The sequence below is a fragment of the Callithrix jacchus genome, chromosome 16 (genome assembly GCF_049354715.1).
Source record: "Callithrix jacchus isolate 240 chromosome 16, calJac240_pri, whole genome shotgun sequence".
Classification (NCBI taxonomy): domain Eukaryota; kingdom Metazoa; phylum Chordata; class Mammalia; order Primates; family Cebidae; genus Callithrix; species Callithrix jacchus.
In genome coordinates this window covers 87841472-87859391 of record NC_133517.1, presented here as the reverse complement: position 1 = coordinate 87859391, position 17920 = coordinate 87841472, and the positions used below count along the sequence as shown (strand labels likewise).

The 17920-nt window shown below is 39.1% G+C and overlaps 1 long non-coding RNA gene across 1 annotated transcript in view; it reads right to left on the bottom strand.

Annotated features, from left to right (window-relative positions):
• Positions 1 to 15450, bottom strand: part of LOC144579671 (uncharacterized) — a 45318-nt gene extending 29868 nt beyond the window's left edge. The window contains exons 1-2 of the long non-coding RNA XR_013527811.1: positions 15343 to 15450; positions 12140 to 12286 (exon numbers count right to left, since the gene is read on the bottom strand). This is a non-coding gene — a long non-coding RNA (uncharacterized LOC144579671). The remainder of the gene's footprint in view (positions 1 to 12139; positions 12287 to 15342) is intronic.
• Positions 15451 to 17920: the final 2470 nt, after the last annotated feature.

Below are 17920 nucleotides of genomic sequence, written 5' to 3'. Positions count from 1 at the left end.
TATATGAGTATACATGATCACAATAACTTATAAATAAATACAAACTCAGAGCTGAGAAAATAACCACTATTTACTTTGGGTAATGGAATACTAAAATTCCTCCTAAAGCTTTTGTATAATTCTTAACTTTTAGGGAAGGACTTTGTTTTAAAAATCCAGTAAGAATAGAGAATGCCTTGCAGTAATTGGTGTAAGTTTATCTAGAGATTTTGCTCAAATTAATGAATTAGGAAGGCATCATATGTGCTCACTGTTCAAGATGCTTTTGAAAGATTATTCAGTAGTTTACTTTTTTTTTTTTTTTCTGGTAAGTCTCTCTTTCATGTTGTTGTTGTTGTTGTTTTTCCCAAGAGTTATTCTCTGCAGGAGCATTTAAATTGAAGCTAAGAAACCAAAATTGAAAGACTGTTGTTCTGACTTAGTCATTCATCCAGATTATGCTACCTGCATGGGTCCAAGAGTCTCCTTTTCCATTAAGGATTTCATGTTCAAATTGTGTTTTGGGGGTGTATATATATGTATGCCAGCAGCAAAAGGAACAGGCTCATGGGAAGTAAAAGGCAGGAAGAGAGAAGGTTTGCATAATCTAATCTTGCCAGCCCCTCTTATCCCCTTGGGTTGCCTTTACTCTCATCTCATCTGTTGATCCCACGTCTTTCCCATCTTTATTTTTCTCCTTTATATGCCCTCAGATTAAATCTCCACCTCACTGCTATTTTCTCCCTCCTCCCCATCTTTATTGCTTTCTATCTTATTCTGTCTAAAGAAGAAAGCATAATAGCAAAATTAAAAAGTTCTGTAAAAGGAAAATCAAGCTCCAATTCCTACATCTAATATCTAATTTTCTTCTCTTCTACTACTTTCGGTCATGTTTACATCTAAAATATTTACACAGATAGAAGTAATGAAAAAGGAGAAAACATAAATAAGAAAAAGATAAAGTGGTATTTAGATGGTTTTACTACTTGCATTTATAGTTAGATAGGAATCGTTGATATTATTTTTGTTGTTGTTATTTAAATTAAACACAGGATCATTTATTTAGCATTTATTCCATTTCTATTCTGTGTCCCCTGAATGGGGGGTTAAGAACTGAATAGAAAATAATACATGACACTTAGTGCCTGCCCTCAATCAGCTAGTAAGAGAAACATATTCACACAATTATGATGAAATGTGATAACTCTAATACTCCAGTTTGAGCTAAAAATCTCAGCATCATGTTTAATTCCTCTGAGGAAGGAGCTGTACCACCCTGCTTTGCCACATGGGCTAATACTCTTTCTAACAAATTCTTATTGGATATTCAGTGCCTCTAACTTAAGCACTTTCACTCTGAAAACCCTTGGAATGCCCATCTGCTACAGAATTTTTAGGGAAACTCTTTTTGGTCTCAGCCCACTAAGTGTTCCCTAGTGGGCTCATATTTCATAGTAACACAGTATTGGTTAATCATTTTTTATTCCTTTCTTTCCCTCAGTACCCTCATATCTAATCACTGAGTAAGTCCCATTGTTTCTGTCTCCAGAGAGTATTTTTAATTTGTCTATTTCTGTTTATTGTCAATCAGTCCCTAAAAAAGAGTTACTGTTATTCTGTTTTAGATTGCTGCAACAAACTCTAACTGGTCTCCGTGCTAGATATTTTCTGTTTATTATGCCCAACACCTTCCTCAGATCCAGTCTCAGTCTTTTATGTGTCCTGCTCTGTGTCCCAGAAGTCTGAATTCACAGGCTCCCTCATCCAGACTCTTTGGCTGGCTAGATTCTGGGTCAGTGTGGCTGAAGGGAGGCACCAGCAAGAAGTCAGTGATATGGTTTGGTGTGTCCCCACCCAAAATCTCGTCTTGAACTGTAATCCCCATAATCCTCATGTGTCAAGGGTGGGACCAGGTGGAGGAAATTGAATCACAGAGGCAGTTTAGCCCATGCTGTTCTCAAGATAGTTAGTGAGTCTCATAAGATATGATGGTTTTTTAAGCATCTGGCATTTCCCCTGCTTGCACTCACTCCATCCTGCTGCCCTGTGAAGAAGGTGCCTGTTTCTCCTTTGCCTCCCACCATGATTGTAAATTTCCTGAGCCCTCCCAAGCAATGCAGAACTGTGAGTTGATTAAACCTCTTTCCTTTATGAATTACTCACTCTTGGGTATTTCTTCATGACAATAGGAGAAGGGCAGACTAATATAGTCAAGAAGTGGAACACAAAAATCAAGGTATTTATAATAGAATGATTTATAATATATACAGAGTAATATAATTGCTGGGTCAAATGGTATTTCTGGTTCTAGATCCTTGAGGAATTGCCACACTTTCCTTCCACAATGGTTGAACTAATTTACACTCCCACCAACAGTGTAAAAGTGTTCCTATTTCTCCACATCCTCTCCATCATCTGTTTCCTGACTTTTTAATGATCATTTTTTACACTCTAACTGGCATGAGATGGTATATCACTGTGGTTTTAATTTTCATTTCTCTAATGACTAGTGATGATGAGCTTTTCTGCATATGTTTGTTGGCTGCATAAATGTCTTCTTTTGAGAAGTGTCTATTCATATCCTTTGCCCACTTTTTGATGGGGTTGTTTTTTTCTTGTAAATTGAAGACACATGCACATATATGTTTATTGTGGCACTATTCACAATAGCAAAGATGTGGAACCAACCAAAATGCCCATCAATGATAGACTGGATAAAGAAAATGTGGCCATATACACCATGGAATACTATGCAGCCATAAAAAAAGAATTAGGGAGAGGAATCCAAGACGGCAGATTAGGAGCAGCTCAGGATTGCAGCTCCCAGCAAAAGCATGGAGGGTGAGTGGACGCTGAATTCCTGATGGATTTTTATTGCGCACAGACCAGGAGATGCCCAGGCAGAGGAGCCCCACGGATGACCAGCACAGCTGTTTTGGCCAGTGCAGCTGTTTTGCAGGCAACCTGGCATGGTGATTCTCCATACAAAATACATGGGTCCGGGTGCAGTTTTAGCTGGCGATTGGAGCTCCTGGGAGACAGAGTCACCCATTCATCTAATTAAAAAGGGGACTGAAACAGGGAGCCAGGTCAGGAGATTCCTGGGCAAAAAAGCACCACGAATTCAGTGTGGCTGCTTCAGCTGGTGCAGTGGGTCACCACACAGGAAATCACACAGATCCTGGCATCTTTTCAACAGGCGACTGGAACACCTGTGAGACAGAGTCGACCGTTCAACTAAAAAAAAAAAAAAAAAAAGAACTCTGAGGCAGGGAGCCAGGTGATCGGGCTCAGCTGGTCCCACCACCACAAAAACACAGCAATCGGAAATGCTCTGGATTGAGAGTTTCACAGAAAGCACAGCTGAACCCATGATGGTCCAGCTCTGTTGCAGAGGGGTGCCACCATTACCGAGGCAGTCCACCACTATGGAGGTGGTCCGCCATTGCTGAGACAGCCCACCGTTGCTGAGACAGCCCGCCATTATAGAGACAGTCTGCCATTACAGAGGTGGGCAGCTATTGCCAAGGCAGTTCTAACCACACCCATAAAAACAGGACTGCAAGGAAGTTCACACAGCAGCTGGGCAGAGCCCACAGCAGCTCAGCAAAGCCTCCACAGGCAGACTGTGACTAGGCTGCCTCCTCGCTGAGCAGAGCAGCCCTGAAAAAAGGCAGCAGCACAACACAAACTCATAAATAAAGCCCTAACTCCCCAGGACAGAGCACCTGGGAAAAAAAAGGGGGGGTGTTATGAGTTCTGCTGCAGCAGACATAAACGTACCTGCCCAGCAGCTCTGAATGAAAAACAGAGCTCACAGCTTAGCATTTGAGCTCCTATAAAGGAGAAACTGTCTCCTCAAGCAGCTTCCTGACCCCTGTATATCTAAAGAATAACCGCATAAGGAGAGCTCAGACTGACATCTGAGGAGTATCCTTCTGGGACAAAGATAGCAGAAGAGGAAACTGGCAGCACCCCTTACTCTTCTGCAGCCACTACAGGTGATCCCCAGGCAAGCAGGGTCTGGAGTGGACCTCAGCAGTCCTACAGCAGAGAGGGCTGACTGGTAGAAGGAAAACTAAGAAACAGAAAAAAATAACTTCATCATCAACAATCTGGATGTCCACTCAGAGACCCAATCTGAAAGTCAACAACTACAAAGACAACAGGTGGATAAATCCACAAAGATGGGAAGAAATCAGTGTAAAAAGGATGAAAACACCCATAACCAGAATGCCTCTCCTCCTACAAGGGATCACAACTCCTTACAAGCAAGGGAACAAGGCTGGATGGAGAATGAGTGTGATGAATAGACAGAATCAGGCTTCAGAAGGTGGGTAATAAGAAACTTCTGTGAGCTAAAAGAACATGTTTTAACTCAATGCAAAGAAACTAAGAACGTTGAAAAAAGATACAATGAAATGCTAATGAGAATAAACAACTTAGAGAGGAATATAGGTGAATTGATATAGCTGAAAAACACAACACGAAAACTTCACAAAACATACACAAGTTTCAACAACCAAATTGACCAAGCAGAAGAAAAGATATCAGAGGTCGAAGATCAACTCAATGAAATAAAGTGAGAAGCAAGATTAGAGAAAAAAGTGCAAATAGGAATGAACAAAGTCTCCAAGAAATATGGGACTATGTGAAAAGATCTAATCTACGTTAAATAGGTGTACCTAAATGTAACAGAGAGAATGAATCAAAGCTGGAAAATACTCTTCAGGATATTATCCAGGGAAACTTCCCCAACCTAGTAAGGCAGGCCAATATTCAAGTCCAGGAAATACAGAGGACACCACAAAGATATTCCTCAAGAAGAGCAACCCCAAGGCACATAATCGTCAGATTCACCAGGGTTGAAATGAAGGAGAAAATGCTAAAGGCAGCCAGAGAGAAAGGTTGGGTTACCCACAAAGGGAAGCCCATCAGACTCACAGCAGATGTCTGAGCAGACACCCTACAAGCCAGAAGAGAGTGGGGGCCAATATTCAACATCCTTAAAGAAAAGAACCTTCAACCCAGAATTTCATATCCAGCCAAACTAAGCTTCACAGGTGAAGGAAATATAAAATCCTTTGTGAACAAGCAAGTACTCAGAGATTTCATTACCAACAGGCCTGCTTTACAAGAGCTCCTGAAAGAGATACTAAACATAGAAAGGAACAACCAGTACCAGCCACTCCAAAAACATACCAAATGCTAAAGAGCATCAACACAATAAAGAAACTGCATCAACAGGCAAAACAGCCAGCTAGCATCAAAATGGCAGGATCAAATTCACATATAACAATATAAACCCTAAATGTAAATGGGCTAAATGCACCAATCAAAAGACACAGATGGCAAATTGGATAATAAGCCAAAACCCATCGGTGTGCTGTATCCAGGAAACCCATCTCACAAGCAAGAATACACAAAGGCTCAAAATAAAGGGATGAAGGAAGATTTAACAAGCAAACGGAGAGCAAAAAAAAAAAAAAGAAAAAAGCAGGATTTGCGATTCTCATCTCTGATAAAATAGACTTTAACCCAACAAAGATCAAAAGAGACAAAGAAGGACATTACATATTGATAAAAGGATCAATGTAACATGAAGAGCTAATGATCCTAAATAGATATGCACCCAATAAAGAAGCACACAGATACATAAGGCAAGCTTCTAATGACTTACAAAGAGACTTAGACTCCCACACAATAATAGTGGGAGGCTTTAACACCCCATTGTCAATATTAGACAGATCAATGAGACAGAAAATTAATAAGGATATCCAGGACTTGAGCTCAGACCTGGACTAGGCAAACCTAATAGACATTTACAGAACTCTCCACCCCAAATCCATGGAATATACATTCTTCTCAGCACCACATTGCACCTACTCTAAAATTGACCGCATAATTGGAAGTAAATCACTCCTCAGCAAATGCAAAACAACTGAAATCATAACAAACAGTCTCTGACCACAGTGCAATCAATTTATAACTCAGAATTTAGAAACTAACTCAGAACCACACAGCTTCATGGAAACTGAACAACTAGCTCTTGAATGTTGACTGGATAAACAATGAAATGAAGGGGAAAATGAAGATGTTCTTTGAAACCAATGAGAATGAAGACACAACATACCAGAATCTCTGAAAACATTTAAAGCAGTCTCAAGGAAAATAAATAGCAATAAATGCCCACATGAGAAGCAAGGAGAGGTCTAAAATCGACACCCTATCATCAAAATTAAAAGAGCTAGAGAAGCAAGAGCAAAAAAACTCAAAAGCTAGCAGAAGACAAGAAATAACTAAGATCAGAGCAGAACTGAAGGAGATAGAGACACAAAAAACCCTTCAAAAAATCAATAAATCCAGGTGCTGGATTTTCAAAAAGATCAACAAAATAGACAGACTACTAGCCAGATTAATAAAAAAGAAAAGAGAGAATAATTAAATAGATACAATAAAAAACAATAAAGGGGATATCACCACAGATTCCACAGAAATACAAACCATCATCAGAGATTATTACAAACAACTGTATGCACATAAACTAGCAAATCTGGAGTGGATAAATTGATAGTGGATATCCACTATCAAGCAGTGGATAAATTCCTGGACACTTGCATCCTCCCGAGCCTAAACCAGGAAGAAGTTGAAACCCTGGATAGAACAATAACAAGGGCTGAAGTTGAAGCAGCAATTAAGAGCCTACCACACAAAAAAAGCCCAGGTCCAGATGGGTTCACAGCCGAATTCTACCAGACATACAAAGAGGAGCTGGTACTATTCCTTCTGAAACTATTCCAAACAATCCAAAAAGAGGGAATCCTTCCAAATCATTTTATGAGACCAACATCATCCTGATACCAAAACCCGGGAGAGACTCAGCAAGAAAAGAAAACTTCAGGCCAATATCCATGAGGAACATAGATACAAAAATCTTCAACAAAATACTGGCAAAGCAATTGCAACAGCAATTCAAAAAGCTTATCCACCATGATTAAGCATGATTTATCCCAGGGATGCAAGGGATCAACATATGAACCATCAACATATGCAAGTCTATAAAATTGTAATTCACCACATAAACAGAACCAAAAACAAAAACCACATGGTTATCTCAATTGATGCCGAGAAGGCCTTTAACAAAAGTCAACAGCCCTTTATGCTAAAAACCCTCTATAAACTATGTATTGATGGAACGTGTCTCAAAATAATAAAAGTTATTTACGGCAAACCAACAGCCAATATCATACTGAATGAGCAAAAACTGGAAGCATTCCCTTTGAAATCTGGCACTAGACAAGGATGCCTTCTCTCACCACTCCTATTCAATATAGTACTAGAAGTTCTAGCCAGAGCAAGCAGGCAAGAAAAAGAAATAAGGGATATTCAAATAGGAAAGGAGGAAGCCAAATTGTCTCCATTTGCAGAAGACGTGATAGTATATCTACAAGACCCCATCGTCTCAGCCCAAAACTACTGAAACTGATAAGCAACGTCAGCAAAGTCTCAGGATACAAAATCAATGTGCAAAAAATCACAAGCATTTTATACACCAATAAAAGACTTAAAGAGAGCCAAATCAAGAACGAACTGCCATTCACAATTGCTACAAAGAGAATAAAATACCTAGGAATGCAATTAACAAGGAACGTAAAGGACCTCTTCAAGGAGAACTACAAACCACTTCTCAAGGAAATAAGAGAGGACACAAACAGATGGAGAAACATTCCATGTTCATGGTTAGGAAGAATCAATATCATGAAAATGGCAATACTGCCCAAAGTAATTTAAAAATTCAGCACTATCCCCATCAAGCTACCAATGACCTTCTTCACAGAACTGGAAAAAAACCACCTTAAACTTCATATGAAACCAAAAGAGAGCCTGCATAGCCAAGTCAATTCTAAGCAAAAAGAACAAAGTGGGAGGCATCACACTACCAGACTTCAAACTATACTTCAAGGCAACAGTAATCAAAACAGCATGGTACTGGTACCAAAATCGAGAATGTAGACCAATGGAACAGAACAGAAGCATCGGAGGCAACACAACAGATCTACAACCATCCAATCTTTGACAAACCTGACAAAAACAAGCAATGAGGAAAGGAGTCCCTGTTAAATAAATGGTGTTGGGAAAACTGGCTAGCCACGTGCAGAAAGCAGAAACTGGACCTCTTCCTGACACCTTACACTAAAATTAACTCCAGATGGATTAAAGACTTAAACATAAGACCTAACACCATAAAAACCCGAGAAGAAAATCTAGGCAAAACCATTCAGGACATAGGCATAGACAAGGACTTCATGACCAAAACACTAAAAGCATTGGCAAGAAAAGCCAAAATAGACAAATGGGACCTCATCAAACTCCACAGCTTCTGCACAGCAAAAGAAACAGTCATTAGAGTGAATCGGCAACCAACAGAATGGGAAAAAATTTTTGCAGTCTACCCATCTGACAAAGGGCTGATATCCAGAATCTACAAAGAACTCAAACAGATTTACAAGAACAAAACTAATAAGCCCATTCAAAAGTGGGCAAAGGATATAAACAGACACTTTACAAAAGAAGACATACATGAGGTCAACAAACATATGAAAAAATGCTCATCATCACTGGTCATTAGAGTAATGCAAACCAAAACTACATTGAGATACCATCTCACGCCAGTTAGAATGGTGATCATTAAAAAATCGGGAGACAACAGATGCTGGAGAGGATGTGGAGAAATAGGAACACTTTTACACTGTTGATGGGAGTGTAAATTAGTTCAACCATTGTGGAAGACAGTGTGGCTATTCCTCAAGGACCTAGAAATATAAATCCCATTACTGGATATATATCCAAAGGATTATAAATTGTTTTACTCTAAGGACACATGCACACGAATGTTCATTGCAGCACTGTTTACAATAGCAAAGTCCTGGAACCAACCCAAATGCCCACTGATGATAGACTGGACTGGGAAAATGTGGCACATATACACCATGGAATATTATGCAGCAATCAAAAATGATGAGTTTGTGTCCTTTGTAGGGACATGGATGAATCTGGAAACCATCATTCTCGGCAAACTGACACAAGAACAGAAAATCAAACACTACATGTTCTCACTCATAGGTGGGTGTTGAACAATGAGAACACATGGACACAGAGAGGGGAGCATCATACACTGGGGTCTGTCGGGGAAAATAGGGGAGGGACAGCGGGGGCTGGGGAGTTAGGGAGAGCATGGGGAGAAATGCCAGATACAGGTGATGGGGAGGAAGGCAGCAAATCACACTGCCATGTGTGTACCTATGCAACTATCTTGCATGTTCTTCACATGTACCCCAAAACCTAAAATGCAATTAAAAAATAAAAATGAATTAGTTCATGTCCTTTGCAGGGACATGGATGAAGCTGGAAACCATCATTCTCAGCTTACTAAAACAAGAACATAAAACCAAACACTGAATGTTCTCACTTGTAAGTGGGAGTTGAACAGTGAGAACACAGGGACACAGGGAAGGGAATATCACACACCAGGGCCTATTGGGGGGTGAGGTCTAGGGGTGGGATAGCATTAGGCGAAATATCTAATGTAGATGACGGGCTCATGGGTGCAGCAAACCATCATGGCATTTGTATAACTATGTAACAAACCTGCAGGTTCTGCACATGCATCCCAGAACTTAAAGTATAATAATATTTTTTTAAGTCAAGATATTTCTATCCCTCTCTGTTCTTCCGAGGCACCACAGTGCTGGCAAAAAGTATGTCTCTCCCTAATTACAGTCCTTGTAGGGCAAACCCTCCTCATAGTTCTAATTTTCATGGGGCTCTGGATGCATAACTTCGCCCCCTTCCTCCTTCAGGCCAAGGAGAGATAACAGTTTTCTTCTGTTGTAAGTCTTTGGGAGCCTCAAGATAATTTGTGGGTTCCCTTGAACCTGCCTACCCCTCTATAATAATTCTTCATTAAAGCTTATTAAAGCCTTCTGAGTAATGCTCATTAGATCATGACCCTAATTCATATAGTCTCCTTGTTTCCACTCCTGCCCGCTTCCAATCCATTCTCTCCACAGCAGCCCAAGCCATGCAAATGCAATCTTATCATGTTGCATTTATCAGATGTGATTACACCATGTCTGGTAATGATGACCTGGCTTATTCTTTCTGATGTTTAGCCCTCAGACCCTCCTTGGTTCCAACCCAATCTTTCAACCTGCTCTCCAGTTTTCTATCAATTATTTAGGAGTGTCTAATGGACACTACTCAGAAGGCTTTAATAAACTCTAATGAAGGGATTATTCATAGAGGAGCAGGTAGGTTCAAGGGAACCTACAAATGATACTGAGGTTCCCAAAGACTGGCAACAGCAGAAAGCTGTTATCTCTCCTAGGCCTGAAAGAGGAATGGGAAAAGTTATGCAGCCAGAGCTCCATGAGAGTTAGAATTGTAAAGAACTGTGGGGAGGGGTTGCTCCACAAGAACTGTAGTTAAGGAGGGACATACCTCTTACCAGAGCTGTGACGCCCAGGAAGAACAGAGAGGGGAAGAACATGTAAATGCAATCATATCACTCTCCCACTTGAAATGTACTTAGAAAGAATAACTCCTCACTATGGACTACAAAGCTTTGTAATCCTGCCCTCCCTACTGTTTCTAATTTCTCTGACCCTGTTACCCTATTTTTAGTTCCATAAACATGCTGAGTTTGTTTCCTACCTTGGGGCTTTGGCAGTAGGTGCTTCTGCCTTGCGAAGCATTCTTCCCTGTAACCTTCAGGCAGTTGGTTCCTTCCTGTCTTTTAGATAACATCTATAATGTCATCTCCACACTGTGGTCTTCCCACAACCACGAACATAAAGTAACCTCTCAATAACCATGTTTCAATCTTCTACACACAATTGTCATCTTCTGATATTTGTTTGGCTTATTTATTTATCGACACTGCTTCTCCATCCACTAGATATAAATCATATCTGGTAGTCTAAAACAAAAAATGGATAATGGATCCAATTTGAAAGATCGCAGCTCAGATAATTTACAGAAAGCTGGAGAGCAGTTAGGAAATTGGGCTGGAACCAAGGAGGCCCTGAGGGCTAAATGTCAGGAATTAAAATGCAGGCTATCATCACCAGGCACAGCTGCCTAGCACACCTGCCTGAAACCATCCCAGTACCTTACCAGCACTGCCACTAGATGCTCTCACTGCTGCTAGACCCTGCAGTTGCTCCAACATTACAAAGTTGGGTCTCCTATCCTTGAGCTGAGAGAACAAAGGCATCTTTGTTCAAAGGAAGCAATTGAAGATGTGGTAGATAAAACACTGGATTTTGACTCTGTTACTTACTGCTCTGGCTGCGGATGTAATCTCTATAGGTCATCCTCTTCAGATATAAAGCAGGGGACAAAGGGATATGGTTTTGGAAGAAAAACTCAAAGATATCCATTAAAGCCCACTGGTTTTGACCTTCAGCACTCATTCTTGTCCTGCATCCCATTAGAAACATCTGATCTTCAGCCAAGGTGACTAAACTCCCATTAGAAGCTGGCGTTAATTTGGTTATACTACCACCTGAAATTTAAAATATTAAATATCATAATATTTTTCATATTAGGTAGTAGTGGGTAAAGATTATGAAGTTATTATTAATTTATATAAAATATAAATGCTCAGTGACTACTCTGGTAGCTGATCAAGAGATTAAGCTGCCTTCTTCCTATACCCAGTTCATGTTTCTTCTACCTTTACCAAGCACCTTGGCCGCAAAGGGATTTTTATTTGGAAGGGTTATTGGCAGGGTCCAAGTGCTTGGTTGTCTTGTCATCTTGAGATTTTTGCTATTTTCCATTTGACAGAACGATTACACAAGGAAATGTTGACAGGCATCCAAGAGAACCTCTGAGGCCCTAAACATAGTCCTAGTTATGTGAAGATCATGGGCAAGAACACTCCAGAAAGGGGTAGAGGCCATTCTGGGAGGTACATTTACATATCCTTCCTTATCTTCAATCTTCCATATGTGTCCTTAAGTGCCTGACCGCCTGGCCAGCCCATTAGGCCTTGCTTACAAATCAGGACAGATCTGTAACTCAGGCTCTCTCTTAACACGAAAAGTGAGTAACCAGATGTCTCACCTAAAGTTCTGCCTATTGGCATGATATTCACTTTCACCACTGTCTTTTGGAGTCTCTCTTAAGTTGACTATAGTGCAACAGCCATCCACTCCTGTCTGGTGCCAGTGTACCATGCAGATACATCAGTAAGCCAGGCCCACCCTTCTTTCCTTCTAAACAAGTCAGCCACAGGAACTCTCTGTGAGGCAGAAGATATGAGTTGGGAGAGAAGCAGAAAAGTAGAAGACGACACAAGCCTGAACACCTGCTTATGCAGTTTCTTTCTGCCTCTGGGTCAACTTAGACCCAATATCTATTAGCCATTTCTGTTTTATAGTGAAATGTTGCTGATCTTGGTCCAATTTTATGATTCAGCAGATCTGGTAACAGTAGCTAATGTGAGGTTTGGGGAAAATAGTAACATCATGTTCCATAGTCAGGCTGCAGTCTTTACCAGAGCCTAGTAACAAGCCAGGAACTTTTTTTTTTTTTTTAACACAGTTCCACCTTTGCTATTGTTTTGCTTTTTGCTGTTTATTGTAGTTAGCACTTATATTTTTCCTTATACAATGATGTGTTGCTGGGGCCTAATGTTCTTAATAGCAATAGAAAAACAAAATGCGTCTCTTAAAGGGTTCTGAATTATGTGCAAAACTTTACATGAATTAAAAGGATAGATGAATGCATAGGTGTCAATGCAAACCACTTCTCAACTCAAGGTAAATAACAATATCTGATGTTCCAGTAGGAAAACATCAGGTAAGAAAAGAAACTGGATGCCAAGGCTTGAATTTTTCCAAACGATTCTGGCTGGCAAGATAGAAATGATAACTGATTCAGGAACTCTTGCCAGCTTCTAGGGAAATCTTGAAAGAGTTAGCTTTTACACTTTGAAAATCAAACCATTAATATCCTGCACAAATCAGAAAATTGACAGTCTTTCCTCTTCCTAAGCCAATGGCTTTTTTCTCTTGTAAATATGCTATTTTTCCTTCACCTCAGTCATGAAACGACTAAGTCACATCTCGTAAGAGTTTAAATCAGGGAAATGTATGGAATATGTGCATATATATATATTTATATCTACACACATATACATAAAAGCAATCACTGAAATACAAGGTCAAATCAAGAAGTTCTACATTCCATTTCTCATATATTTATTTGATCAGATATAGGCTTCAAGGACAAATTGTTTTTCACAGATTTATTCCAGTTTCATTCCAGAGGTTGCCATGATATGTGTATATTTATCAGGGCAAATTTATACCTTCCAAATTAACTCATGCGGCCACTGTTCCACATCAGCTAGCAGCCCATTTAGAAAAATCTGTAGTAGACAATGGCAACACTCAATTCATTGCATTCCTGCTTACAGATCCACATCTGCCGGAAAGTGATGACAGAACTGTTTTTAAAATGGAAAATAGTTGTCAGCAGAAGAGGCTGTGGCCTTACTCCATAACTCTGGGGTCTGTACTGTGATTCTCCTGTTGGGGCTCCAGCAGCACCTTACAGCTTCTCTGTCTGCCATAGACCCTTACAATACCATTGCGTCTGCTACGTAACAGATCCAAATACAGGTTTGTCAATGGTGGCTCATATCTTAGCAGAGTTCTTTCCTGCTCTGGTCTCCAGTCAAAACTCATAGGTTTGGGGGAAATGGGTCAGTGCTGCATACCTAAATATAATGCACATTGTCTACAGATTTGGTACACATTATCTCTAAAATCCAGGGAGCTCCAATATATATTCTTTTTAGTGTATATACAAGGTACAGAAATCTGTCTCTTACTTCGGAAAGCATATCTCAACATACTGAAACCTCCAGATATTTCAGGTATATGGTAGACATCTGAACTTTCTTAGAGGATAATTTCTAATACTCAGACCAAAATACAACTAAGGAATAAAGGTTGCATTTGTGCTTCTTGTTAAAATCTGCTTAGTATAATATAATCCATGTAATGAACCAGCATCATGTTCTGTATGGTTTCAAGACAATTATGGTCTCTTTGGACTATGAGAAAGGCAAGAAAAGTGACATGGCCCTCAGGTAAACCATAAGGATGCACTGTTGACCCTGCCACATAAACATATACTGTTTATGATTTTCTTCTGTGATAAAGATGGAACCAAAGGCATTTGCTAAATCATTAGCTGTATAGCAAGTTCTAGGATTGTGATTGCTCCAATAAAGATACTACACCTGGAACTGTAGTTGCTATGGCATTACTATCTAAGTAATTTTTATAACAAGATGCTGACACTTTCCATTACTCATGTGCCTTGCATAGCTCTTTCACTTTTAAATACCGTCTGGGTATTCACTTTTAAATACTATCTTGGTAGAACAGAGTAATTTCAGGAGCTTCTACTTGGACTTTCCTACCATAATAGCTTGTATATATTTTAAGATATATGTATAATGCATGATATACATATTTTATATTAATGTAAATATATACATTATATTTTCTATATTGTATACATGTTATACATTACATATTGATATCTTACATTATATTATACATTAGATATATTTACATTATATAATATGTATGTTTAAAATGTATATTTTATATATATTCACATTATACATGTATATATCAATATACATATATATGCAAATATATTTCAGGCCAAGGGACATAAACAGAGGATGGGTCCCATTTCATTATAAATTTAAGTCAAGACTCCATCTTTCATGGAATAAGCCACCCATCTGGACCCATCAATTAAGATGGCATTTATCCTTCCAGAGACCAGCAGTCACTAGATAATATCTTCTGGAAAATCTGAGTATTTCTGTCTCCCCCCGTTACAATCACTCTAACAATGTCCACAGGATATAAGGGACTATTTTAAGGTGACCATGGAGGCACTCTGGTTCTTTATATGCTTTAAATTTTATAACACAGCTTCTAGTTTCTCTCGTTTGAAATGAATGTTGTCTAGGACAATCACAAGAAGCCAGATGAATCCACAAGATTTATCATCATTATTTTCAACATAACAACAAAGTTGTTATAACTCTGCCTCCTGATGTCCCAATGTTTTGCCCTCTACTTGTACCTTATCTGCCTGCACTTGCCATCTCTGGTGATAACTGGAGTAATCCTGACGCCACTGTATGCCATAATTTACCCATGTGTCATTCCCTTAAGCAAGAAAATCATCTTTCCATTTCTAAAATATGTGAACAACTAAATTACAGAATCCCACTTCAAGGCAAGAAGCAGAACATTGTTTTACCGTTTACTGAGTGACCAAGTGGTACAGCCATGGTTAAAGACAGGTGTCACCCAGAAAAGAGAACAGTATATGATTTGAGGTCTTGAACTTCCAAGCCTCCAGAAGTATGAAAAATACATTTCTGTTCATTATAACTTACCCATTCTCAGGTATTCTGTTATGGCAACCCATTCTCAGGTATTCTGTTATGGCAACCCATTCTCAGGTATTCTGTTATGGCAGGACAAAACAGACTAAGAGCAGGCCCAATGCCCATTCCTATGTAGCTGAGAAGGGTTCAAAAGACTATATGCACATGATTGCCTTCCACAACTCTACTAGTAGATTATTGCCAGCCCTAGGTCTGAGGAGCAAGGTGAGGGAGTGATTACTGAAACCTGTAGATAAAGAGAATAATGGAGCGTGCTGCCTTACAGAAGTAGTGATCTTCAGTCAAGGGACTGAAGTAATCTCACAGACAGGGAAATAGCAAAAAAGTCCCTCAATTTCATTCTGTTCCTTTCAATCTCCTGTCAGTATTTCAACTGAACAGACTTTCCTGGAAGCCAGAAGTCAAGGAACCTGAAATTTAACTTATGTTATTTCCATACAATTCAGCCTTCTATGGCAGATAGCAGGCTAAAAAAAGCTTGTGAAAAATAGATTCAGAGAGGTAAAAAAAAATGTTATCTAAAATATATATCCACAAGGCTTAGAGCTAAGTATTTCCTAGTACTGCATTGTCATCTGTCCTTGCTTAGTATAAATAACATGAAGACATCCTCCAGTGCATAAGCTGTTAGCAGCGGAGATGAACATTATTCTCTCTGGTTCTCAGTAGTCAACATCCCAACATACTCACAATTTATAAGGCATCTGGATTGCTTCTCATCTTTGCTGTTGCAACACCTGTGTCCTGGTATTGTGGCTCCTTTAGGTCCTCTGGCTCTTACTCAGACATTTCCACTCACATGTGAGAGACAGGGAAACATTTTGCAGTTCTCTAATTCTACTGCTCTATGTAACACTGAATTGGATAGGGCTACCTCAGGACCTTTTGACAAAGATACACTACACTGCCCTCTCCATTCTGCCTTTCCTGAGCCATGATGAGTACAGGAACTGAAAGAGGGAGTAGTCCTTGAGAGTGAATGTCTTTTTCAGGTTATACACAGAAAGTGATGGATGGGTATCTCTTGCCTGGGACCCCATGGAAGGGATCCTGTGACTCTATCTGGAGTTCTACCATCCTGCTTCTTACCTGTGGGGAATGAGAGGTGAAGAGCGGGGAGTGTGAAAGTGCAGCATTCAAGCCTCTTATCTGGGGCATTCACTTGTACCTCATTTTATATCTCCATTTCTAATTTTCTTAAATATTCTGTGTCAGGGATATTTTATAGCCTCTGGGAAGGGGGAAGTTCGGCTTGGAAAAGATTCTTCCAAATTTAAGTTTCATGGTGAAATCTCCACTTTTGATGTCAAATGACAAAAAGTCACTTCTATGATTCTCCTGTCCTATAGCTACCTCTTCTTGCAGCAGAGAATACGTATTCTTTTAGCTGCCTAAGGTTGGGGCAGAACCACTGCATACAAGTACGTGTATAGAGAAAAGTACATAAGCTAATAACTCACAATATTCACCCAGTCTTTTCTTCAAATACTCGAACATGTACACACTAATCCCTTCTAAAGACTCAGATTTTCCCTCCATTTTCCATAGTAAACTGAAGAATTATTATGAAGATAACAGCTAGAATTTCTCCAACACTTATTCCATGCATTACATGCAAGTATTTTAACAAAACAATTTAATGTGTATGAAGTCTTTAGTATAGGTAAGTTTAATAAATGCGAAGTCCCTCCTTCCATATACTACTCACATTGTTGGTATTTGTCTCATCAAAAATAAATATTGAAATGAATAAACAGGTAAAAGACACAGGAATAATTACATAGCAAATTGGAATTCCTAAATACTTTTAAATTCAACTTTAAAAACTTCTAAATAACTTGAAAAAATAGAATATAAAGGTAGTGATTTTTGCTTCAGTCTTAGCCATGCTTCCACCGCTTGAGAACCTATCCCTGTTATAATTTAATAACTAGATATGTCTTAAACATAGTCTTTTGGCAACACACATTTTCTCTGCAGTGCCTCAAGCCTGCTCATTTTTTAAAGGGATGATACTTAACATCTATCATTTTGATAGTCTACTTTAAAATATATATTGCAATAGATAGAAATAACATAAGTTAAATTTCAGAGATAAATGGCTTTTAAAATACCATTTTATAATTTTTTAACTAGAATTTCATTTAAAGAAAATAACTTCTTTTTAAAATCTGTGTATATCTTGATAGAATTCCTGATGTCACAGAACAAAGTGTCAACAGGTTAAGTTTTAAAAATCTAATTGGATTTTGTGATTCATGAACCAAGCAGAATTCTGTCTATAGAATAGAAAGGAGATCCACTGGGTGCAGCAGAACAATGGGCTTTTATAAGGCAGCTTTAGCAGGCACAAGTAAACAGTGTAGTGCAAATAGTGGATTGGTTATCACTGGGCTATTTTTCTTGTAGGAGTGTAAAGAAAATCTT